The 26,172-nt window shown below is 43.3% G+C and overlaps 1 protein-coding gene across 5 annotated transcripts in view; it reads right to left on the bottom strand.

Annotated features, from left to right (window-relative positions):
* Positions 1 to 25,192, bottom strand: part of SGMS1 (sphingomyelin synthase 1) — a 140,683-nt gene extending 115,491 nt beyond the window's left edge. For 2 of the 5 annotated variants that reach the window (XM_070752253.1, XM_070752256.1), the window contains exons 1-2: positions 25,020 to 25,112; positions 11,421 to 11,510 (exon numbers count right to left, since the gene is read on the bottom strand). The gene's annotated coding sequence lies outside the window, so the exon portion shown is untranslated. Of the gene's footprint in view, positions 1 to 11,420; positions 11,511 to 24,563; positions 24,821 to 25,019 lie in introns of those variants that run through there. The other 3 variants (XM_070752254.1, XM_070752250.1, XM_070752257.1) reach the window with 3 other exon arrangements.
* Positions 25,193 to 26,172: the final 980 nt, after the last annotated feature.

The following is a 26,172-nucleotide window of genomic DNA, read 5'->3' as shown; positions in this document are numbered from 1 at the left end:
ATACTGTACCCAGAAAAATGTAACATGCTTCCTTAAATTTGAGTTCTGTCATTTTAATTTAGATTTTGTTTGGGGGTTTTTAAAAAATCCTCACTTTATTATTTTTATAACTCTCAAGCCAGCAAATACAGTGCTACCTCTGGTTCTTAAGTAGAAAAGTTTGTAAGAAGCAATTTTTCCCATAGGAATCAATGTAAAAGCAAATAATGCATATGATTGGGGAAACCACAGAGAGGGTAGAGGCCCTGTTTCCTCCCAGGAGATTCCTAGCGAGGCTCCACAGAGGCTTCTCCCTGCCTTTTCCAGCCCTATTTCCTCCCAGGAGATTCCTAGAGAGGCCCCAGGGAGGCTTATCCTTGCCTTTTCCGGTTACAGTTTTGGAGGCTTGGGTTTGTAAATGGAAAATAGTTCTTGAGAAGAGGCAAAAAAACCTTGAACACCCGGTTCGTATCTAGAAAAGTTTGTAAGTAGAGGCATTCTTAGGTAGAGTTACCACTGTATATTCAATATTCCTTTCTCCTCCTATTTTCACCACTACAATGGAAAAATTGAAAGCTATAGGAAGCAGGAACAATACTCAGGTGACCCTTAGGACACAGATAAACCTCTAAGTGCTTCAACAGCTCTCTAAAAGGATGTATATTACCAGCTCTCTGCAAGGAATATAAATCTTTCCATTCCCTACTACCCCATGTCCAGTCAGCAAAGCAGTGGAAGTGATGTGCCGGTGCCTGGAGGCTGTTGGGGTCTGGATGGGTATCAACAGACTCAAACTCAACCCTGATAAGACGGAGTGGCTGTGGGTTTTGCCTCCCAAGGACAATTCCATCTGTCCGTCCATCACCCTGGAGGGGGAATTATTGACCCTCTCAGAGAGGGTTCGCAACTTGGGCGTCCTCCTCGATCCATAGCTAACATTAGAAAACCATCTTTCAGCTGTGGCGAGGGGGGCGTTTGGCCAGGTTCGCCTGGTGCACCAGTTACGGCCCTATTTGGACTGGGAGTCACTGCTCACAGTCACTCATGCCCTCATCACCTCAAGGTTCGACTACTATAACGCTCTCTACAAGGAGCTACCTTTGAAGAGTGTTCGGAAACTTCAGATTGTGCAAAATGCAGCTGCGAGAGCAATCATGGGCTTCCCTAGGTATGCCCATGTCACACCAACACTCTGCAGTCTGCATTGGTTACCGATCAGTTTCCAATCACAATTCAAAATGTTGGTTATGACCTATAAAGCCCTTCATGGCATCGGGCCAGAATATCTCAGAGACCGCCTTCTGCTGCACGAATCCCAGCGACCAGTTCGGTTCCGCAGAGTTGGCCTTCTCTGGGTCCTGTTGACCAATGTTGTCTGGCAGGACCCAGGGGAAGAGCCTTCCCTGTGGCGGCCCCGACCCTCTGGAACCAGCTCCCCCCGGAGATTAGAATTACCCCCACCCTCCTTGTCTTTCGTAAACTTAAAATTCACCTCTGCCGCCAGGCATGGAGGAACTGAGACATCTCCCCCGGGCCTATACAGTTTATGCATGGTATGTTTGTGTGTATGTTTTCTTTTTTAATAAGGGGTTTTTAGTGACTTTTAATTATTAGATTTGTTATATACAGTAGTCCCTCACCTATCGCGGGAGTTACGTTCCAGACCTTGCCGCGACAGGTGAAATCCGCGATGGGGAATTTATCCTCCTTCCCACCAGCTCCGGATGCCTGGAGGCGAGCAACGGCCGGCTAACCTTCCCCCCCCACTACTACTTACTCTGTTCTTTGCAGCAGTTCGGCCAAATGTTGTGTTTTTTGCCTTGCCCCGGCTGTAAAGTCCCTGGTGAGCTGCCCCGGCTGTTTCTTTTTTTCTCTCTCTCTCTTCCGCCCTCGAGCACTTCCTCTTCCGCCCTCGAGCCCAGTCTGGAAATCCCCGCCACGTCGCGTTCCTTTCTTTTTTTTCCTTTCGGCACTGGTGAGGGGGATTGAACGAGGGGACGGGCCTCCGCCGGAGCTCAGTCCCCGCCCCGCTCATCATTTGGGAGTCCCGCTGGGGGATTCTAGCGCTGGCGAGGGGGATTGAACGAGGGGACGGGCCTCCGCCGGAGCTCAGTCCCTGCCCCGCTCATCATTTGGGAGTCCCGCTGGGGGATTCTAGCGCTTGTTTGTATGGCAAAATCATTCAAATGAAGCTGACTTCAAAACCCACGATGAAGTGAAGCCGCGGCAGGTGAAGCGCGATAGAGCGAGGGACTACTGTATTGTTTTATTGTTGTTGTGAGCCGCCCCGAGTCTACGCAGAGGAGCGGCATACAAATCTAATAAATAATAATAATAAAATAATAATCCTGGCAAAGGTTAAGAAGCTCCTTGGATGAGAAGCAAAACATCTTCAAAGAAAACCCCAACGAAGTTCAGGTGTCTCCTGAAAAAGCACCCATGTTCTTACGGTATTTCCCCCAAAATAAGACCCTCTCTTATTTTCTTTTGACCCCTGAAATAAGCGCTTTTGGTGGTCTTTTTTTTTTTAGGTACAGGAGGCTGTGAGTGCAATCACCTCATAGCTGCTTGGCCCCTTAACCTCAGCCTGTGGATCAGCTGATCCAATGAGGCCCGGACGTTCTCTCTCTCCAGGCGCCTGGAGATATTTCCAGCGCCCTCTTCCTAGCCCCAGCCCTGCCCACAGCATTAGGCAACCAGGCAGCTAAGGTCCCTTCATTTCCGCAGCTCACTTTGTGGCTATGGAGCAAGAGGTGACCACGGTTTGTGTTCCATGGGTATTGCTTAGGCTCCTGCTACAATGAGGCAGAAAGCCATGTGGCCTGTTGAAATTACCCCCCACCCACCCCCCAAAAAAATCCAGCTGCTGTTGCTTGAGAAAAGGACAGGCAATTGTGGGAAGTCCGTCCTTCCGATAGAAGCAAAGTGAAGCCTGTCCCTTTCAAGCAATCAAATGTTTCTTTGTGTTAGAGAGAATGAGAGGGAGAGAAACAAAGGAGGGGAGTAACAAGAATTGCAGGCAATGCTGTTTGAAATCAGAGTTTCCTTTCTATGGTTTCTCTTTCTCTCTCTCTCTCTCTCTCATACACACACACACTGAAAATGGCAGAGGGCAATTAACCAGATAAGGAGACTGACCCTCTCCCAGCTCCGGCTCAGGGCCTGCTCAGGGTGGCATCCTGAAGCCTGACCAAAGTGAGAAATGAGCTCCCTCGCAGCGCCTCCTCTCTTGGCCGTGCCTGCCTCAGAAGCCAGGGATCCTGCAAGTATCCCAATCACATAAATGGTGCCCAAATCCCCTCAACTTGAGCAAGCCAGGCAGCTGCTCCACCCACCTGCCTGCCCCACATCTGGGCACGCCAGGCACCATCCTCCCCAAGCCAAGCGATAGGGAGGCTTCAGGACAGCACCCGTCTAGTACCTGCCACCCTGCCAAAGGTGAAGCGGAAGCAGGCAGGAGCCATGCAGGGCTCTTCCTAACCCTAACCCAGCCACAGCGCTCATCGGGAGCAGCCCATATATGAGGTGAGTTTGAGTTTGGCATTTTACCTTCCTGCCTTTCGCGAACTTTTGGCTGCATGCTGCATGCAAGAAATCTCTCTCTCCACTAAACTCCCAACAGAAATGAGTATTTGTGAAACCCATCATACCAGGGCAGCCTCCTGGAGTGAAAAGAGAAAAAAAAAATTCTGCTGCTTTCCTTGTATGCAGTCAAAAGTTCGCAAATGGAAAGCAGCAGTAATCTTTCTCTCCTCTAAACTCCACAGAAATGAGACTCATTGTGCCAGCGCAGCTTTTTGGAGTGAAAGGAAAGAAATATTTCTGCTGCTTTTTTTTTTTTTTTGCAAACTTTTGGCTGTAAAAATGACGGTTGTCAAACACAAGGCTTTGATTTGGTCTGTGGGGCCACCCTGGAATCAGCAAGGACCCCCCCCCCTCACCCCAAGCTCCATTTTCACTGGCAGAGGGCTAGCAAAACAAACTAAAATAAAATAATGGAGAAATGTTTTCCCTTTTGCATTTGAGCATGTAGACTGTATTGTTTGCTGGGAGCTGCTCTGAGTCCTCGGAGAGGGGTGGCATACAAATCTAATAAATAAATAAAATCAATAATTAATAAATGTAAGAAGGGACATGAAAAGAAAAGGGTAAAGAGAAAAGAAAAAGAAAAATGGGAAGATAGCAAGGAAGGAAAAGGGGAGGGAGGGAAGTCCTGCCTTAGCACTTGGCCCCCAACAAATGGCAAGGCTTCTCTGGAGGACAAGGATTTGGCACCCTTCCTGGTCTTGCCTTCCAGCGCTGGAGACAATGGATCCCCCCAGCCCTTCACAGGCCACCACAGGTCGAGCTGGCCATGCCCACTCTGGCCACGCCCATTGTGCCCACCCCCCTGAGGTCAAACACAACTTTGAAGCAGCCCTCAATGAAATCAAGTTTGACACTCCTTATCTAAATATAGTAATACCTCGTCTTACGAACTTAATTGGTTCCAGGACAAGGTTCGTAAGGTGAAAAGTTCGTAAGATGAAACAATTTTTCCCATAGGAATCAATGGAAAAGCCAATAATGCGTGCAAGCCCATTAGGAGAATCCAAAATATTAAGGCTTAAAAAAAAAAAGCTGTGGCCAGACAAAGCTGAGGGGAACGGAGTGGGGGGAGGGAGTCCCAACGAAAAAAGCCTCTCTTGAGCTCCACGAGTCCCTGCCTCCCGTTTTTGTCCCCCCCCTCTGCTCATCTCCCCCACACCTTTCTCCTCCCTTGAGCTCCATGAGTCTTTTCTTCCCGTTTTCTCCCACCCCACTCTGCTCATCTCCCCCACACCTTTCTCCTCCCTTGAGCTCCATGAGTCTTTTCTTCCTGTTTTCTCCCACCCCACTCTGCTCATCTCCCCCACACCTTTCTCCTCCCTTGAGCTCCATGAGTCTTTTCTTCCCGTTTTCTCCCACCCCACTCTGCTCATCTCCCCCACACCTTTCTCCTCCCTTGAGCTCCATGAGTCTTTTCTTCCTGTTTTTATCCCCCCAACTCTGCCCGTTTTTGCGATCCTGGGATCCCCCTCCTGGGATTTCCCTACTTTTGCGGAAGTCAGGAGGTGGGGTTTCCCATGGAGGGGAGCCTTGGGGGATCCCAGGATTGCAAAAACTGGCGCCTGGCTTGCAACGAAAGTCTGGAAGCGGGGCATCCCAGGTTTGTAAGGTAAAAAAGTTAGTAAGAAGAGGCAAAAAATTCCAAACCCTGGGTTCGTATCCCAAAAAGTTCGTATCACGAGGGGTTCGTATCACGAGGTACCACTGTAGTTCCAAATGGTAACCAAAGAACTTGGAAGAATACAAGTAGAATATATACTTAGGAAACAATCAATTAATAGGAGGGGAAGCCCCCAAGGATTTAACATTCAGAGGAAGAAACTTAGGAAGGACCTACCCTAGTGATTCAGAGGATTAAAAGTGATGGCAGGAAGTTTGTACCTTCAGACATGCAAGCTTCTGTTTATCCCTTCTGATAAAGTAGAATTAGCTCATCTAGTCATGTTTCCTGTCTGATTTAACCCAGAAGGCCTGACATTATACAGTAATTACAATTCGTCGTCAAAAAATATGTGTAGCAGCGCAATACTTACGTTAACATGACTATGTGTTGCCATTAAAAGCGAGGAAAATTTATTTATAGGCTCCAGTACCCCCAAAGTTCAAACATACAGCATCTATGCTATTTGCAACCATCTAACCCAACCTTTCTATTGCAGCAAGATATTTATTTCTATGTAAGAATGTGCTAAGATCACTCAAAACCATGAATAGCTGCCAACACTTTTCATTTCCTAGGACAGAAATGTGTCACTCACACTCAGTTGCATGTTCAGCACACTGAAAGCACATTAATTAACTGATAAAAAATATTGCTAGTATATTACAGTAGAAAAAATAAAGAACATTTAAAAAAAAAACAAATTCACAGGGTTCTGGTCTCTGTGGTTACCAAGAGAAGATAATAAATTCTATTGTTAGTATTTTACATAAGTGGAGAACTTGGCAAGATCTTTAAGTCTTGGAAGAAAAGCAGATCGAGGTTTCTATTAAGCTTTTTGCAGATATGTTAAGCTAAAATTCTTCTAAAAGTGTAGTCAGGATTCTGACCTGATGCCCTAATTCAATCATGAACCTCACACCAGGCGTCAAAGGAAATCCAGTTATATTAGGAGCTTCATGTCAGCACAGACCAAATGAAGCCAACTCTGACCTCACTTAATTTCTGTCCCAGCTTTTACTCTGTTTCCTCCCTCCTCCCAAGGTGTTTCATAAGTCACATTCTCCAAGGAAGCAATTTCGCAGGTTGTACAGATCACTCCCCTCCGGCCACTGTGGGTTTCCGTGGAGACAGCTTATTAGTTGGAATTTGCTCTGTTTTAACTGAGATACCAGCTTCTTGATGCAAGTGCGGAAGTTCGTTTTCCCATCCCCCTTGCCTATGGCAACTCAGGAAACAGGCCAAGAGATGCTTTGCGAGTTGACAAGTATTTTATTTTTATTTTATGTTATGATTCAGAAAGATGCTTTTTTACCTTATTAGTTGATGGCACTATTAGGAATATTGACGGGAATAATTAAATTAAAAATCAAGAACATAATAAACAGCTAAGAGGCTGTTGAGAAGGATGAAAATAACTTGCATATTTCTTTGAATTCAGAAACTTGTAGCCAGAACAGTATAAATACTACTAAAATAATTCAATAACTAAATACCAAAATAATATATTTTTAATTGCCAATATAAGACAACTTTCTCATCTAGATACAATCAGGAAAAAATAAATATAAAGCAAAAACTTCTTTCCCAACTAATTTTACGGGGATACACACATAAAATAGGTGTTGATTGCTTACCTGAACGCCTCTTCTCCTACGATGAGCCGGTACAGCAATCATGTGGGGTTGCTCGCTGTCCAATCTGTCGAGGACCGAGCCTAGTCTTTAAAAAGTCTGCTGGATCCGTCCCTTCCCCAGAATTCGCAAATCCGTAGACTTAAGCTCAATTGTGGTGGCTCAATAGTGTTCAACTCTCATGATAGAAAAGATACAGATTAAAGGAATAACCATAGTTAGAGATGAAAAACAGGGAGGGAAGTGACTGCTGTACCCGCTCATCGTACGAGAAGAGGCGTTCAGGTAAGCAATCAATGCCTATTCTCCATACTGAGTGAGCAGGTCCAGCAGTCACGTGGGACATACCCATAGATGAGTCCCTAGGGAGGGATTAGTTCACTATCGTGAGAGATAATGGATTGGAGGACTCTTCTGCCGAAGGCAGCATCCACTGAAGCGTAAAAGTCAATTTTTTAATGCCTTATGAAGGAGTTTGGAGAGGCCCAAGTGGCTGCTTTGCAGACTTCTTCCAATGGAGCTTGAGTTGCACATGCAGCAGATGTGGCTGCACTTCTTGTGGAATATGCTGTGATACTTCTAGGTATGGTGAGGGAAGTTGACTCATAAGCCTTGTAAGATAGGTACCTGAAGGATGCTAATCTTAGGGGTTCGTATGGTGTCTGAGTAAGGGAATGGAGAACCCGCGGTAAGTCCCAGGAGGGGTATCTACGAACCCTGGAAGGTCTGAGGTTTGAAATACCTCTAAGGAATTCTTGAATTTCCGGAAAGGAGTGGAGTGGTTGTCTGCGAGGCCCTGCTAAGACCAAAGATAGGGCTGCCAGATGGCGACGGATGGTGCTGGATGAAAGGCCTTGCTGGAGCCCTTTCATGAGGAAGGCTACTATCCTGTGGATGGCAATACACAGGGGGGATAGATTATTATTTATTATTATTTATTGGATTTGTATGCCGCCCCTCTCTATAGACTCGTAGACTCCGTAGATCCTCCTGTGAGCTCCATTGGTGGAATTTGGACCAGGTATGGCCGTAGATCCTGTTGGTGGACGCTCTTCTGGCTTTTAGGATTATTTCTACAGTGTTCGGGTCGTATCCTCACAGGTCTAAGTCGCGCCGGATAATAGCCAAGCGGTGAGGTGGAATGAACAGATTGTTTATCTTGCCCAGCTAAGCCTGTAGAAACTCTTGCTTTAAATAGAAGAGATTTGAAAAGTTGAAATGGAAAGAGTGCAGCCGGAGTTGGAATCTTGATTTGACAGGCAATGAAATGGGTCATCTACGTCCACATCATCGTTCTCATCCCGAGAAGATCCGAATCCTCATTAATTGGAACTCTGTAGGATGAGAGAGAACTCACGGGCCGAGGGGCGCGTGGAAGGGGACGAGAGTGAGAAGGCACATTGATAGCCGAGAGCTTGGCATCAATGGTTTTAGATAAGGCAGAAAACATAGATTGAAACTCTGGAGGCAGATTAGTAATGGTTGCAGGTAAAGATGGAGATTCCCTGAAGGCCTAGGATGGGTCTGGCTCGAAGGGATCTTCCATAATGTCTGGCTCCTCTGGACCTAAGCCCCATAAGTTAGGTTGGGGTCTGTTTAGGGTTGTCTCATCCAGAGGGAGCACATCGATTCCAGAGGGAGGCAAGTTAGAAGCCTCTGGGGGGTCAGGGCTAATGTGCACTTGGGCCTGCACCTTTAAACGTTTAGCTGATTTTTTATGTATTCTCTGCAACGCTTGGTCTCTTCTCTTCTCAGCCCTGGTGGGTCTAGCCATTGTAGGGGCTCCCGAGGAAGAGGAGGAAGAGGCCTGGGGGATATTATCAATTTCATCACCAGTAGGCCTAACCTCTCTGGGACCTTTAGATGTGCCTCTCTTGAGAAACAAAGTCATGGCCTGAACAAATTACAGGAAACAAGACTTGAGCCAAAATCTTTGGTGGGAGAAGCTTCTAGGGCAACGTTCCCAAGAGGAAGGGGGCCCTACTCCTAGGCCCAGGAGCGTCTGCAACTCACAGTCAATCTGGTCAGTACCAGAGTTCGTGCCAGGGAGTGCAGAAGGGCAGGCCTTGCTAACCTTAATCAAAGTAAACCAAGGCACACTGGTTTGGAGGCCTAGCCAGGGAGAAAAGGCTTGAGGAACTCAAAGCTTACTCCAGGGGCCAAGCGGCGGACTTACTGGCGCCAGGCGGGATGCGCGTGGGTGATCCGCAAGTGCTGACAATTACTGGACACTGAGGGCCTTTGCACCAAAATAAACTGCTCCAAGATTTTAAAAACGGAGGGAAGTCTAAAGTCCGGAGGACAAAACAAGGGAAGCTTGCTAACAGTCCCACAGCGCAGGAGGAATAAAAGCCCTTTTTTTTCTTTTGAAACAATCCTTAGCTTGCCGGTAAACCTCCTGGCCGAGTAGATTTACAAGAAAATGCAATCCGGCAGCAGCGCAAGCAGGGCGTTTTAGAAAAAAACTGCAGTAGCCACGCCACGGCTTCTCCCTCAGCGCCGAGCCCAGTAAGGGCAAGCTCTAAGTAGAAGGCAATAATAAATTTTACTTATCTGAATAGAAAGAAGACGAAGGGAAGGGGTTTTGCAAATTCTGGGGAAGGGGCGGATCCAGTAGGCTTTTTAAAGACTAGTCTCGGTCCTCGACAGATTGGACAGCAAGCAACCCCACGTGACTGCTGGACCTGCTCTCTCAGTACGGAGAAACTATTAGATTTTTTCTTTCCATTTCCCCATTTATGAATTACTATAGGACTCCCAGATTTTACGCTGCCACTGATTTAAAAAACTGATTAGTTCCCATAATAGATATAATAGCAATATTCCAAAATAGCAACTTAATCATTTTTGTGTAAGATCATTTTATAAATATATATTTGTATACTGCTTTTATTACTTTTGCAAATACAGTAATTCAAGGTGGTGAACATATCCAACACAACTTTCTACACTTATTTTCTCCACAATTACCCTGTGAGATTAGATGAGCTAAGAAAGAGTGACTGGCCTAAAGTCATTCAGCTAGTTTTCATGGCAGACTAGAATTCTCCAGCTTCCTAGCCTGGTGCCTTATCCACTAGATCAGTGATGGGGCACGGAGAGCCATATCAGAGGGCACACGAAGTCTTGCCCTATGTCAGCTCCAGAATGCTCTGGCCAACTGAGTTTCGGCCTTGGAGAAGGCTGTTTTGCTATCCAAGCCTCTGGAGTGCGAAAAACAACAGAACAGAACAGAATAGCATTTTTAATTGGCCAAGTTTGATTGGACACACAAGGAATTTTTCTTGGTGCATATGCTCTCAGCGTACATAAAAGAAAAGACACATTTGTCAAGAATCATGTGGTACAACACTTAATGATTGTCATAGGGGTCAAATAAGCAATGAAGAAACAATCAATATTAATAAAAATCTTAGGATACAAGCAACAAGTTACAGTCATACAGTCCTAAGTGGGAGGAAAAGGGTGATAGGAATGATGAGAAAAACTAGTAGAATAGAAGTGCAGACTTAATAAAACGTTTGACAGTGTTAAGGGAATGGTTTGTTTAGTAGAGTGATGGCATTCAGGAAAAAAAACTGTTCTTGTGTCTAGTTGTCTTGGTGTGCAGTGCAAAAGGCAAACCGGAAGTCTGTTTTTCCATGTTCACCATCCCAGGCTTCAGTGAGGCCTATGCGCACGTGCAAGGATGGATGGGTTGTGCACCAAGGGGCAGCATTGGAATGCGCATGCGTGGGGAGGAAATGGGTATAGGCACTTGCTAGCACGTGCCCAAACCCCCTTTTGGCACGGGAACCAAAAAAGGTTCGCCCTCACTGCACTGGACCAAACTGGCTCCCAAATATGTGCTATATCCCGAGTCTACGGAGAGGGGCGGCATACAAATCCAATAAATTATTATTATTATTATTATTAATTATTATTATAACCAATTGCTCCACAATTTAGAGACACTAAACAGTCAAGAAGCTTGCAAACTCTCCTATGTATGACTTGAATTGTGAAGGCCTGGAATTTGCACACACATACACACAAACGCAATCCTACAGAGAGAAAATGAGAGCAAAATAATTATTTCTTTCTTTTTTTTTACAATGGAAACATTAGAAAAGTTGAAAAAAAACCCCTACTATGAAATATACCCCTTGGGGAACAAAAACCTGTACTCAGAATGCACTGTATAGTTATTACATTTGTCAATCTTAACAATCCACGAATAAAAGCTACTGTGGCCCTGTGCTTCAGATTGATTTGAATTTTTAAACCATCAAGTCAGTATCAACTTTTAATGATTATGACCTTCTCAAGAAGGTTTTACAAATTCCTGCATTTCTATCAAAAATCAGTCCACGTATCCTCAGTTTCCCAAACCCTTGCCCAGCTAGAACTATACCTTAGCTCTACCAACAAACTGCCACAATGTCTTCCCGAAGTAGCTACAGACTTTGCAAGTTTTCCCAACAGTTCATAAACTCAGTTTTAGTCTTTCACTTGCTAGGAAAGATGTTTGCAGCACACAATCAAAAGTGATGCATTGCTCTCTCCTTTCTATGCCTTACCATCTGGAAAAGATAGATGAATGTCCTCCAGTGACACTCTGGTTCTTGGAGGCTACACTCTCTATGGCTGCCAGACACAGCACACTGCAGCTGAAAAAAAAAAACAGAGCTATAACTGTCAGTCTGACACAAAGAGAGCTTTTTCCAAGGCATCACTGAATTAACTTTGTAGGAAAATAATGATAATAACAATGATTATATTAATGAACAAAGGGGACAGTGAAACAGGCCTAATGTTGATGAACCATTATGAAGCAAATGTATATTTGGACTGAGTAATTTACAGATCTTGGCAGAACTGACTGGGGCTCCATAGCTTTTTATTATTTAACCAGATAATTTTATTTTTATTATTTAAGAGCCATGGCGGCACAGTGGTTAGAGTACGGTACTGCGGGCTACTTCTGCTGGCTGCCTGCAATTTGGCAGTTCAAATCTCACCAGGTTCAAAATTGACTCAGCCTTGCATTCTTCCGAGGTGGGTAAAATGAAGACCCAAATTGTTGGGGGCAGAATGCTGACTTTGTAAAACTGCTTAGAGAAGGCTATAAAGCACTGTGAAGCAGCATATAAGTGCTTTTGCTAAGTGCCATTAAGTCACAGTCACTTCTTAGTAGGGGACCCATGCCTTGACTCAGAAAGCTGAAAGCGCCACTGATAACAAAAGAAACTGCTCACATCAAAAGTGAAAACTTTGCACTTCTGTCCAAAATTATTAATCTTAATTATTAGCTATGTGCGCTATTCCTTTTTCATTTAATATTATGACAACGGCCTTTCTATCTAAATATGTGTTAGCCAGTATGATAACTTTATTTTCTATTTTTCAAATACCAACAATTTTACAGATTACCGTACCTCCCTCCTACAAAAATTAACATTTTTTAGGTTTTACATGTTTACTTGAGAGAAGATACAACGGAACTGAGCACTGCTTACTTCTGATAGGCCTATGATTGTCTTATACAGGTAGTCCTTGACTTACAACCACAACTGAGCCCAAAATGTCTGTAGCTCAGCGAGACAGTTGTTAAGTGAACTCTGTCTCATATTACAACCTTTCTTGCCACAGGTGTTAAATGTATCACTGCAGTTCTCAAGTTAGTAACACAGTTGTTAGTGAATCCGACTTCCCCATTGACTTTGCTTGTCAGAGAGTTGCACCATGTGATCATATGAACCCAGAGTTCATGATAAATATGAACCCTGTAAAGCATCCAAATTTTGATCACATGACCATGGGGATTCTGCCATGGCTGTTAAGTGTGAAAAATAATTGTAAGTGTTTTTTTTTCAGCTGTTTGCAACTTCAAACAGTAACTAAATCAATGCTTGTAAGTCACAGACTACCTGTATATGTTGCCTTGGAAGGCTTTTATCTTTTACAATCCAGCTTAAAAAAATAAACAGAATGTTCACATAAATTTCATGAATCTATCAAATAGTACAATATTACAAGTTATGGGAACTCAGACCTGTAGGCCAAACTTGGACTCTTATCTGTTGAACTTTAAGCAAAATCATCTACCTCTTTATGAGCCAAACTACGACAGCTTGAATATATGAGCAAAGTTAATGTTTGAAAGTACAGTGGTACCTCTACTTAAGAACGCCTCTACTTAAGAACTTTTCTAGATAAGAACCAGGTGTTCAAGATTTTTTTGTCTCTATTTAAGAACCATTTTCTACTTAAGAACCCGAGCCCGGAAAAATTTCCTAGGAAACTTGAGAGTAGCACGAAGGCCCGGCCCACTTTAATCCCGGCCATCTGGGCTGCCAGAGGAGCCTTTTGGTGGTATTTAAGGAAGCTTTGGCAGTCCAGAGCGAACAAAGCATTTTCCTTTCTCTGGGCGCTTGGACAGGGAATAAAACTGTGCCAGCGCCCAAAGAAAAGAAACGCTCTCTTCGCTCTGGGCAGCCGAGGAGTCACCACAGTGAAGGAAAGGTGCCGGCTACAAAGCGAGCGAGCGAGAGGAGAGGGGAGCCCTTCAGCATAGAAAGGAAGAGGCAGCAGGTAGCAGCAGCAGCAGCCAGTGTATGAGAGGCAGTGTATGGGAGGCAGCCTCGAGCCAGTTGTATGGGAGGCATGTGCTTCTCCTCGCCGCCTCAGAGTCCCTTTTTTTTTTGTAAAGCCTTAAAGCAGTGGTCCCCAAACTACGGCCCTGAGGCCATTTTTCCGGCCTGTGGGTGAGTGACAGGAGCACAGGATGCGTCTGCATCCTGTGCTCCCGGCCACTGTTCAACAAACTCCGTGCAGGTTTTTCAAACCCCGCGTGGTAGAGCCGGTGCCGTTTCTCCTGCCCAACAGCTGATCTGCTGGCGGGCAGCCTTGGGGACATACCCCCACCCCCGTTTCATCCTACGCTCCAAAAGCGCTTTTCACTCCATTTAGGACCAGCGCTCTTCTCTCAGGCTGGGGAGAACAGAGGCGCTTCCAGCATTTTCAGCCAGGCAAAAGACATGGCGGTTGTGGAGAACACCTGAGAACCTCCGCCGTCATGTCTTTTGCCTGGCCGAAGATTGCGGGTGGCAGTGGCAGCTTTCCTGTAGTCTGGTGGTGGCAAGCTGCCTCTCTGCAACCCCTTATTATAGATCCCTGGACTCCTCTCCCCAGGGATGCAAATTAAAAAAAGATCCGCACTGAATTCAGCACGTAATTCAGCAGCGATTCCTCGCAGTGAATTGTGGGCTAGTTAGGGCTAACCCCCACCCTCCCAAAAGACTCAAAAACCGGCACTCGCCAAGCTGACTTAGGCGCCAACTTGTTCCCACAGTAACGTTTGGCGCGAGGCTCCCAATCTTACAGACGCCACTTCTTCAGATCCTGCCTCCTGTGCGAGCGTTGGGGGTCAGCAGTGGTGGCAGCACCCGAGGCTCCCAATGGGGAGGGCAACCGAGATGGCTCTCATTGCTTTCATGGCATGGGGGAAAGCCGAGCTTCTATCCTCCGTCGCGTGGGCGCCTCTCTCCCCTGGTAGGTTTGTTTCGTGTGTAGAGATCGAGAGCGCCCACCTTTCCTTTCCCCTCCCGGCCACTGAAGAGAGCAGTGTGGCACTTGCAATGAGAGCCATCTCAGTTGCCCTCCCCACAAACTTGCAAGCCACCACCACCGGCTTGCAAAATGGGAAAGCCGCTACCGCCACTGCTGACCACTCAGAAAAGCCGCTGCTGGCCACCGCTGGAAGAAGCCTTTATCTGAGAAGCTGCCACCGCTTCCCCTGCCTGAAGCAAGCTTGAAGCCGATCAGTTTCCGGTCACAATTCAAAGTGTTGGTTATGACCTATAAAGCCCTTCAAGGCATCGGACCAGAATATCTCCAGGACCGCTTCTGCCGCACGAATCCCAGTGATCGGTTAGGTCCCACAGAGTTGGCCTTCTCCAGGTCCCGTCGACGAAACAATGTCGTCTGGTGGATCCCAGGAGAAGAGCCTTCTCTGTGGCAGCCCTGACCCTCTCGAATCAACTCCCCCCAGAGATTAGGATTGCCCCCATCCTCCTTGCCTTTCGTAAATTTGTTAAAACCCACCTCTGTTGTCAGGCATGGGGAAATTGATTCCCCTGGGCCGTTTCCGTTTTATGTATGGTTTGTATGAGATGTATGATTGTTTTCTATATTAAGGGTTTTAAACTGTTTTAACTATTGGATTTGTACTGTTTTTGTTGTTGTGAGCCACCTCGAGTCTTCGGAGAGGAACGGCATACAAATCTAATAAATAATAATAATAATAATAATAATAATAATAATAATAATAATAATAATAATAAAAGCTGCCTGACAGGTTTGAAGACCAGCTTCCAAGTTGGAAGACCCCCTGAGTTAGGAGTGCAAGAGTCTTCAAACCTGGCATGTTTAAGGCTTGTGCACTTAAACCTGGCAAGTTTAAGGCTTGTGACTGAAGGAGGAATTCTGGGAGTTGAAGTCCACAAGTCTTAAACCTGTAGAGTTTGAAACCCCCTGAGTTAGGGGTTAGGAGGGTAAGGGTCTTCAAACCTGGCAAGTTTAAGGCTTGGGGACTTCAACTCCCATTCCTTAGGTAGCATGATTGAAGGAGGAATTCTAGGAATTGAAGTTCATAAGTCTTGAAGCTGTCAAGTTTGAGGTTTGTAAAAAGTGCACATGGTTTTAAAAAGTATACATGGTTTTTAAAAAGTGTACATGGTTTTAAACAGCATACATGGTTGTAAAAAGTATTCTGCTACACTGGTATTTTATTTTAGTCTTAATATAATATAATATTAATATAATATTGCACCATTTGGTTCAGAATACTTTTTTCCTTGTTTTCCTCCTCTAAAATCTAGGTGCACCTTATACACAGGTGCGTCTTATACACCGAAAAATGCGGTATATGAATTTCAGACTTCTCTCCCCCACTCTAAATAGTACGTTCCCATTTTGTTTTTTACTTTAAAATAAGGTATGTGCAGTGTGCATAGGGATTTGTTCATGGGGTTTTTTTATAGTCCAGCAGTCCGAGGGACAGTGACCTGCCCCCCTGTGTAAAAGGTTTGGGGACCCCTGCCTTAAAGTTTTGGATTTTTTTTTATTCCCTCACCTCACCTTCTTCCTTCGACAGCGACTGTCCTCTTTCTCCCACCCAAATTCCGAGCTTTTATTTCTTTCCTAATGGGTTTGCACACATTATTTGCTTTTACCTTGATTCCTATGGGAAAAATTGCTTCTACTTAAGAACGTTTCTACTTAAGAACCTGGTCACAGAACGAATTAAGTTCTTAAGTAGAGGTTCCACTGTACTCTAACTTCCTAGTGCTTCCCTCCATCCCAAAGGGCACAGTACCTCAAAATGTTTCTGTCTGGGAACGGAATTAGAAATTATTAAATTAATATTATTGAGGCAATAAATTTTAAGACTAAAAAAGAACTGTAAGCATTTAATTTTTTATTATTGATTACTCTTATTGTTTATTTTATTTCTAATTCTACTTTTTAAAAAGCTTGGGGGGGGGTTGTTCTTCAGAAAAAAAGTATGACAAATAGGGTATTTTGAGGGAGGAGATATTCTGAACCAAATTTATTACCAGGGACTTATACTATAGTTAGCAATCCCTTTTATATTTTGATGTTAAGTTCTCTTGTAAGAGTAGACACAGTAATGTTGATAAGAAGGTAGATGGTGTATATTTGTGTTGCATTTTTCAACTCATATTTCAAAGTTTGGTCTAGCTTTCCCAAATACTTGGAATTATCTCTTCTTTGCCACTAATAGTGTTAGGAATGGCAGAAGCAATTAGTCACATTATACAGTGTGGCAAAATTAACAGTCACACAACCATCAGAGATAAAACCTGTGATCTCCATAGACACACTCCATACACATGCATTTTTGTCTCAATGTATAGGCGGCTGTTACTGTAAAGTTTTGTCAAGTTGACAAAATCAGAAATGAGGTAGTGATAAGCCACCTGGAAAAGCCAAGGGAAATCATCAAAACCATAAAAAAGAAAAGGGTGGAATATTTTGGACATGCGATATGACACCCAGAAAAATATAGCATACTTCACTTAATCCTCCAAGGAAAATTTGAAGGCAAAAAAGGTTCAGGCAAAAGAACAACATCATGGCTTCAAAATCTAAGGGACTGGTTTGGACAAAACTCAACAGCACTTTTTCATGTGGCTGTTGACAAAAATAGAATTGCCAACATGATCGCCAATGTTGGATGACGGATATGGAAGAAGGAGGAGGGGGAGGAGGGGGAGGAGGGGGAGGAGGGGGAGGGGGGGGGAGGAGGGGGAGGAGGGGGAGGAGGGGGAGGAGGCAATTTATATTTTCCTCTTTTATTCATATCACTTCATCCTGCTAAGCAACAGATTAAAAGATTTTATACTAAAATAGTTTGGGGAAACAGTTCTCTAATTCCACATACTAATTTTTCTATTAATGTTGCCAGGATTTATTCAATGAGCTCAAACTGAAGGCATATATTATAAGTGTAATTATTCCACTTTGCTTCTAATATCTTGGAGGCAGCAGAGAAATAGTAAGCTATTAACACCTTGCAGAACAAGTTCTACGTGCCAACCAATCATGCAGAACCTGCTTGTCACAATATTTATGCAAAAATGTTGAGCAGAGAAGATCTGCTTTGTGAAATCCCCCCCCCCCTTTTAGGGCAGATAACGTATGTTCTGCCTGGCTCTATGGTAAGAGTCTCCCGAAAATTCAAGGGTACAAATTTCAGACACACAGGCTTGAAAGTTCAAAAACAATGTTCTTTATCACAAAAGTTCAAAAGAAACAAAGCACCCTTTTTGTATTGCAAAGAGCACTCCTCCCAAAACAACCTGGTAGTCTGTACAATCCCCTTAATTGTCTTTAAGTACTTAGCTAGCAGCTGTGAAGAACCGTCACAGCCCTTCTTCTTCCACGAAGTGAAACACACACACACTTTGCTCTGCTTTGGTTTCAACATCGTGAAAAATCAACAAACAAAGTCCAGAAACAGCAAGGCACAGTCCTGAAGAACAACGATCAGATAATCTTCCACAAAGGCCAAGCCAGCACGCTGCTATTTATATCAGCAGCTCTAATTACTGGAGCCCCACCCAAACACAGGTGGCCTCTCTTATCTCCTGTAATATTTCTGCAATTGGTCTCTTCTATGCATAATTCTGCGCATGCATGGGTCTAATACTTCCTCATCCAAATCAACCGAAGATAATGGAGATTGGCTTCCTGGGCTGTGTGCCAAGCCCCCCCTCTTCCAAGTCACCCCCACCTCCACATGAAACCAAAGCAGAGCAAAGTGTGTGTGTGTTTCACTTTGTGGAAGAAGAAGGGCTGTGATAGTTCTTCACAGCTGCTAGGTAAGTACTTAAAGATTGATTAAGGGGATTGTACAGACTACCAGGCTGTTTTGGAAGGAGTGCTCTTTGCAATACAAAAAGGGTGCTTTGTTTCTTTTGAATTTTTGTGATAAAGAACATTGTTTTTGAACTTTCAAGCGTGTGTGTCTGAAATTTGTACCCTTAAATTTTCGGGAGACTCTTACCATAGAGCCAGGCAGAACAGATATAGATAAATTTCTATCTATATAGAGCGAGATAGAGATCTATAGATATATTTAACTCCTTTCAAAATTCAGCTTCCAAAGAAAGATGAGTAAAACTCTGAATGGTTTGGAGAGAGGTGCCCATTAGAAAAAGGTTATTGTCTAACTTAGATGTCCCCAAATCTGGCAACTTTAAGACTTGTGGACTTCAATTCCCAGAATTCTCTATGCTATGCTAGCTGAAGAATTCTGGGAGTTGACGTCCACAAGTCTTAAAGTTGCGAAGTTTGAAGACCTCTCGCCTAACTTTAGAACCTGCTGATTAAGTTTAACTCTTGGCCCACATTTTTGTTTTACACAATATTGTTAAAATATCATAAAACATATGCAAAGTAACATTGGTACAAAGAAGAATCCCCAATTTCAATGCTTTCAATTTGTAGTATATTTTTAATATATTCTGTTATATGAGTAGGTCTTCCCCTTCCCCCCATCCCAAATTTGGCAGAACGAAAGAAACTTCTATAGTATGATGAATTTTTATTTGAAAGCAAAGGAAAGTCAGTGCCAGGAGTCTGCTGAGTGTGCCAAGTCAATAGTAGAAGGTCAATGTGAATTACAGAAGCATTTTGTGGATATCTTAATACACAATTTTAAATCTGGAATGATACATCATAGATGCTCTCTTTCAGAGGCAAGAACTGTAAACACAGAAGCTGATCATGTTATAAACACTGAATGAAATCTGAGAACTTTGAATAAAATTCAGAACAATGTTTATACCCAGCATCAGAAATATCTCTAATGGGTTTGTGCATACAATAATTTTAAAACTACTTTATAGGTAGATTTGTTAATACTGGCAGCAGCGTCACAATATGAATAAGCCATTACATCCAAGCTACCTACTGAAAATTAAGATAGAAATCAGTGATTATACACAATAAGCCAGAGTTTGAACTAAATAAGCAATTTACTGCAAAGCTATTTCACGTAGAACTGAAAATCAATGTATTTACAAAGCTCTTTATCTACAAAGTTAAAAACTAAATAAACTGTTAATTGCTGATTTAGAATTTCCACTATCACTTTCTTTTTGACCAGACTGTATATGGGCTGATTTAAGTAATATTTAGCAACAGTCTCCCTTCCTAAGAGAAAAGTAGCCAGAAATTGTATCTTAAGACTTAATGCCAGCACTGATGGGAAACCATATGAACAAGTATTCACAAATGGGGGCACATAAGAAACTCTGTAGGAGGGCATCATGATATAAGAAATAGAGACCTGCTGCTCAGCCAGAAATTACATCTGTGATCAAATTATAAGTTTAGTATTTAAACTTTTCTGAAGGATACAATAAGCCAGATGCAATGGACCTAATGTTTTTCAACATATGGTTTACTGTATTGTGTAAATCCAGCTGCTGTGATATACTCAGTAAACAAAACATATGTGAATTAATTTAGTTAGATGGCGCCTGAGTCAATTGGAAAAGAAGAAGCAATAGAGTTACAGGAAAAAAGAGAGGAATTAATAAAGCTAAACAGACCAATACTAATCTTGAAAGAAATATTCAACAATGCACTGCCTAACAGGAAATGAATGGAAGACCGAAGAACAATTTAACATTTAATGTCACTATATATTAACCAGCAATATATAATTCAGTACTATAACAGGATCTTCATTCATGCTTAAATTTGACCAATCTTATATCTAAGCAACGCTGCAATCCAACAATATGAAATTAAGAGTGTGTCCATTTTATTTAAATGCTAAAAGCAGCATCAAAAAAGGAATACACTCCATTGAAAATCTCATGGATAAAATTTAAAACTTTACGAAAGAAAGAAAGAGAGAGAGAGAGAGAGAGAGAGAGAGAAAGAAAGAAAGTCTCATGGACATAAACTAGAGGTCTTCAAACTTTGCAACTTTTAAGACTTCTGGACTTCAACTCTTAGAATTCTCTAGCCAGCATAGTTGGCTAGAGAATTCTGCGAGTTGAAGTCCAGAAGTCTTAAAATTATCAAGTTTGAGAATCCCTGACATAAACTGTCAATTTCCTGTAGGAAAGCACCCTGCAGTGCAATAGCAGGTGGCCAAAAAAATGCTTTACATAACAGATAATATACAGAATAAGAGAAGTAGGACTTCAGATATTTCTTAATGCTACATCGAAAATTGAAGACATAGCATTTGAATGAAACTGAGGATGCTTCAACCATATGGAATGTGCTTGCAAAACTAGCACTCAGACAAGTCTGATGAAATCAGTTGGTTTGTCAATCCTGTCTAGAATAAGGGTTCAACCTGGGAAAGCATGGCATTTTGAGGAATCCTATGCCCTGTTACCCCCTGAACTTTACTTTACCAAATCCCACATCATCCATGGATAGTGTTGAACTTTAATCATGTTTCCTGTTATGTTAGCCTTTTCTTTGTTTCTCCAGGATTCCTATGCGGAAATTTTGGCTCAGTTCACCAGGACCTCTGAATCATCAATCCCAAAGGTAATGTACTAATAACTAATGATTATTTGTGGGGTAATGTAGATGAATTAGAGAATAGGCTACAATCATCCTGGAAATTACAAGGAGTTATATTTTAAGAAATATAAAATATTCTGATCCAAATTTATGCTTGGACAAAATTATATGCATTATGATCCCTACTTCCAATCATCATCTGCAACTAAATATCACAATCTTTAAATGATTTGCTTTTATAAAGCCACAGATGGACAAGAGAAAGATCACAAGAAGACATTTTGAGTGCACAAGAATAAAATCTGGCATTTTTTGAGTGTTTATGAACTTATTAAAATAAATATTATGCTCCTTCCAAATGCTGTTTCAAGACAGTATTTATTGTATTTATTTGTGATTTTCAAGTAAATGGCAACAAACTCAGAGCAAAACTTTGGTCAACTTGCAGAAACAACAAAAAGACTTTTAAGTGACTCGTACATCTCATTTGCAAACTACCCATGCACTATACAGGTATCATGCGCCCAGCAATCTTCTTCCATTGTATAGTTATTTATTTTCCACCTTTATTATTTTTATAAATAATTATTTCTTCTATTTTCCCCACCACAACAGCCCTGGAAGGGAGTTGAGAGTGAGTGACTAACCAAAGTCATTAAACCAGCTTTCATTTAATCCTAAAACTCAGTCTCTTGGTTAGCTCTAATTTATTAATGTATTAAATTAACTCATTAATTTCTTTTGTAAGCAGTCACTCATATTTGTTCAGAAATCCTAATAAAGATGTACTGGTTGGTTGTATAAATAGGGAAAAGAACATCCATTCCAACCTGAAACTGAATATAAGGGACAGCAGAAAAGATAAATAATATTTGCATAAGGTTCAAGGTTTGGAAAAATATGTCAAATTCTCAACATATTGCAATCATTTCTAGTTGTTACCAAAGAGATTTAATTGTCAACATAATTAATTGGCAAAGAGAAAATTGTAGACATTTTGTAGTTTAGCTAATTTATACTGCTTACGGTATACAGTATATTTGCATGATTGTACCAGCATTTTTTCATATTCTACAAGGTCGTTTTATATAAAACAAAAATTTAGATGTCTATGCTTTAGGTACCCATAAGTCAGCTTCAATTTTGGTAGGTATGCCCATTTTTAAATATCTGTTAGTCACAAATACATCTTTATTTTTCATTATATGCATGTACCTAAAAATACAATGACGAAGGCTTAAATGACTATGACAGCAATTCTAATGATACACCGTGAACAGGATACAAACTTATGGACATATGAGAATATCTTATATTAAACACAGGCATGTAATTTGAAGAGCCAAATTAGACTAAATCCTTGCTTGTTCTTATTGCCTATTATTATATAATAGTCAGTTAAACCAGTCTTTGTAATGGGCCTTTGTTCAACTAGCTGCCAGCTCAACAGGTACTATCAGATAAGGTGCCAACTCTGTTTTCATGATCAGAAAAAGCCGTCAGCCAGTCTCTGATGCATAGAAAGGAATCAATCTTACTCTACCTAGATTCAAAAATCACAATTTGGCATGCTTGATTTGGCTTAGCATGATGCCTAAACTCAGCCACCGTTCCTAATTTATCACCTAATGGCTACAGCACAGCACACAATTCAGCCATCAAACCAGATAAGTAATCCACCTATTTCAGTACCAGTGACTATTAGCAGCTCTCTAGAGCTCTGGACAACATTAATCCCAACCCTATCTTTAAAAGCAACCTCAGTTTTACTAGCTTGAATGACTTCAGTCACATGCAGTGCACAAAGGTTATTGTTATACAGTATAAATAAGTGTTATTATCAACTGTTAGTAGTGTCAGGATAAGGAACTTGTCCTTCAGATGTTATACTGTTTAAGTATATAATATTTAACATTTGTTAGCAACAGGAAAAGATGCCAATAAATATTAAATGCAGGATTTTTCTGTAAGGAAGTTATTCAGCTTTTAACTAGGTTTGTATCGTCCAGTGATGTACTTTAATACTAGGTCTACATTCCAATATATATCCAACATAATGCCACTAATATTATCCATGACTATATTCCTAATTGCATAAATATCAGCTCAGCCAAACATAAAAACTGACAGTAAAAGGCTACATCAGAGATCAAAGCAAAGAGTTCCAGTCCTGCCCTGAAATAAACATTTCTTTATTATTACTTTTTGTTGCTTCAAACTGCTTGCATCTTACCTCCTACATGACAACAAACGAAGCTACAGGTAGTATCTTTCACTGCATGAAGACAAGTAAATGGTTTACATGATGGACCAGCAAAGAATAAGGGGGGGAAACTGTTCTTCATTAGCATGCACATTTATTGGGTTGATTTTTGGGGGGGGGGGAAATTGAAGTGTGTGCATTGATTTGAAATGCATCTTCAAACAAACATGAAGGATTTCACTTGGTGGAAAACCAATGATGAAAGCAAAACAGAAGATTGGGCAGTGAAAAATATCTAGCAAACCTCAAACAAGGTGACATATGAACCAGGGCCCTACTAAATATTCTCCTACTCTTGCCAACCGGACAACATTCTTCATAATTTTCCTGGTGATTTCAATTAGTTCAAATCCGGCTCCATCGATGATGCAAAAAGAGAGCCATAAGCAAATTACTGTGTGTCAGGCAAAAGCTGCTTACCAACAATTCGGACTGCCATAATCTCCTCCAGGACAGGGCAGATGGCTGAATTAGTATCATGTTGCATCAGAAGCCCTATGACTTGAGCAATGTTTGCATATGAAGTTTTGCTATTAATAAGCTCTCAATTCATATATTATGCAGCGTACATATTAACTGCAGGCAACTGCTGGCTGAAACAACCTTCCGACCGCTCTAACGTTAACCATGGCGGTACATTATCCTTCCACCACACTTCCATGGTTTTTCTCAGGGTGCAAAAATCTCCCACCTGACCTAAACACACTTAAAAACAAGGAGTGCTCCCTCCATGCAAATGCAAGCAGCCTCTTTAAGCAGAACTCCCAGCAGTGGCATCCTACCATTTTCCATCCTTCCAAGGTCGGTAAAATGAGGAGCCAGTTTGCTGGGGGCAGTATGCTGACTCTCTGTAAAGCGTTTAGAGAGGGCAGTAAAGCACTGTGAAGCGGTATACAAGTCTAAAAATGCTTTTGTTTTTTTAACCTGCACTCCTTCTGGGTCGTTAGCTACTCAGACGTCGTCTACATATCGCGATTTCGCACACACGACCTCCTCCTCCTCCACCTGGCCTCAGCATCCCCCCCCCACTACACACACATACACACACACCGCTTTCCATCAGCAGGCAAGCCGTGGCACCAGGCGCCAATTCTGCCCAAAGCAAAGCCATCATCCCTTCCGCGCCATCCACCGGCGGCTCCCTCAAATCCTCCTCAGCGTCGGGCATCTTTTGCAAAAACGCCCAGCCAGCCCAAAGGTCTTCCGTTTCGGGGCAGGCGACCCTAACTCGACCTTTTTTTTTGTTCCGAGCGCCTTGGCTCCCCTCCCGTCTTCCCCGCCCTGATCCTCCCCGGGCTCCAGACGAAGCGAGGCTGGCCAGTTCTCTCGCTCGCTCCAGCCGTTCCGCTCCCCTTCGTCTACGCTTCGCCGGGATCACCTGCTTTTGCAACACCGACGGTCGCGGCGGCTGGCTTTTTTTAAGTTTCTTCCCCGCGCTCTTCTTCTCGCCTCCGGGCAACGTTATAATCCCCCCGCCGCCGCCGCTGCTCTCAGGGAGGCCTTCGGGCTGCTTCTTTCCCCGAGCAACTCCCGGCAAGCTCGCCCCGATCCCCGCCACTTGCGTGGCTTGTCTCCCTCCGCTCTCCCGACCCTTTCCAAACTGGCCCTTCTCCCCGACCGGAACCCCCCCCCCCCAGCTCAGCTCCGGGAAAGGCGAGGAGCGGGAAAGGGGCCGCTTAGGCACTCTAGGGGTCTGCAAAAAAAATTTTTTTTAAAAAAAAAGCCCGGGACTCCCCCGGCCGGGCAAGACGGGGATCCCACGCCAGGCTCTTCTTGACCGAGCTGCCTGCGGGGAAGCTGCTTTTTTAATTTCTATTTTTATTTTATATCTTACCTGCAGCGGGGAGAAGCGCGCGCGCCGGAGAGGGCAGCAGCGGCAGCCGCGGCGTCCCGTACGTAGCAAGGGAGGGTCTCTGTTGAACAAGGAGGACGTACGACTCCGCCACGTGACGGAGCCCCGTCCCGCTTGCGCAGCCGTCTGACGTCTCGGTTGGCTCCGCCTGGCGAAGGGAGGGAGCGGCGCGAAAGGCGGGCGGGGGGTCGCGGAGCCTCTTCTGGAGTGACAGCCGAGGGGTGGGGGCGACGCGGAAAGAGTCGCAACGGTGAGGCCGACGTTTCTCTGGTTGAATTCGGTCATGGGCTGTTGGGGGGGAGGGGGAACGCCGTGGAGGTAGCAAAAATGGAGCTTACATACAATATAATAATTACATACATGTTGTGAGCCGCCCCGAGTCCTCGGAGAGGGGCGGCATACAAATCTAAGTAATAAATAAATAAATAAATAATAGATAATGTGTATTTTTGAGTGCCTGTGTATAATATGCAGGGGTGGGCTACTGCCCGGAGGGGGGGACGCAGTGGGGTAGCGAAAATGGAGCTCCACCCCAGAAAACCCAATTTGCACTTAAAGATGGGGGGGGGATGCAGGGCGTCCTGCATAAGCCACGCCCACAGTGTGGTAGTAAAAAATGTGGTAGCCCTTCACTAATAATATGTATGTACACATGTGAACGTATATACATATAGGATTAAATAGTGTATTTTGGATGTTCAGTAATAGTAAATATCTTGTAGGTATCTCTTTGAGGTGAGGAGAGGCCAGGCACCCTAAGCCAAACCCTTGAGTGACCTCAAGTTGGCCACCTTTAAGCCAGTCACATGACCTTTAAGCCACCTTCCCCATCACATGATAGTCAAGCCACTCCCACCTTGTCACATGGCTGGCAAGCCACTTCTACCCAGTCACATGGTTGACAATCATTCCCACCTGGTTACATGACCATCAAGCCACACCCACAAAATAAGCCACTTTCTATGCTGCCTCCAGTAGTTCTTAAAATGGGTGACTATATAAATATCTTCATTAAAACATAATAAAGTACAGTACAGTATAATTAATGATGGAGACTCTACTCAAAAAGAGGATAAATCAGCACCTAAAAAACAATAATTTATTGGACCCAAATCGGCATGGCTTTACTGAAGGC

This window comes from Erythrolamprus reginae, chromosome 5 (assembly GCF_031021105.1).
Source record: "Erythrolamprus reginae isolate rEryReg1 chromosome 5, rEryReg1.hap1, whole genome shotgun sequence".
In the NCBI taxonomy this organism is placed as follows: Eukaryota; Metazoa; Chordata; class Lepidosauria; order Squamata; family Dipsadidae; genus Erythrolamprus; species Erythrolamprus reginae.
This window is presented reverse-complemented; position numbering and strand designations above follow the sequence as displayed.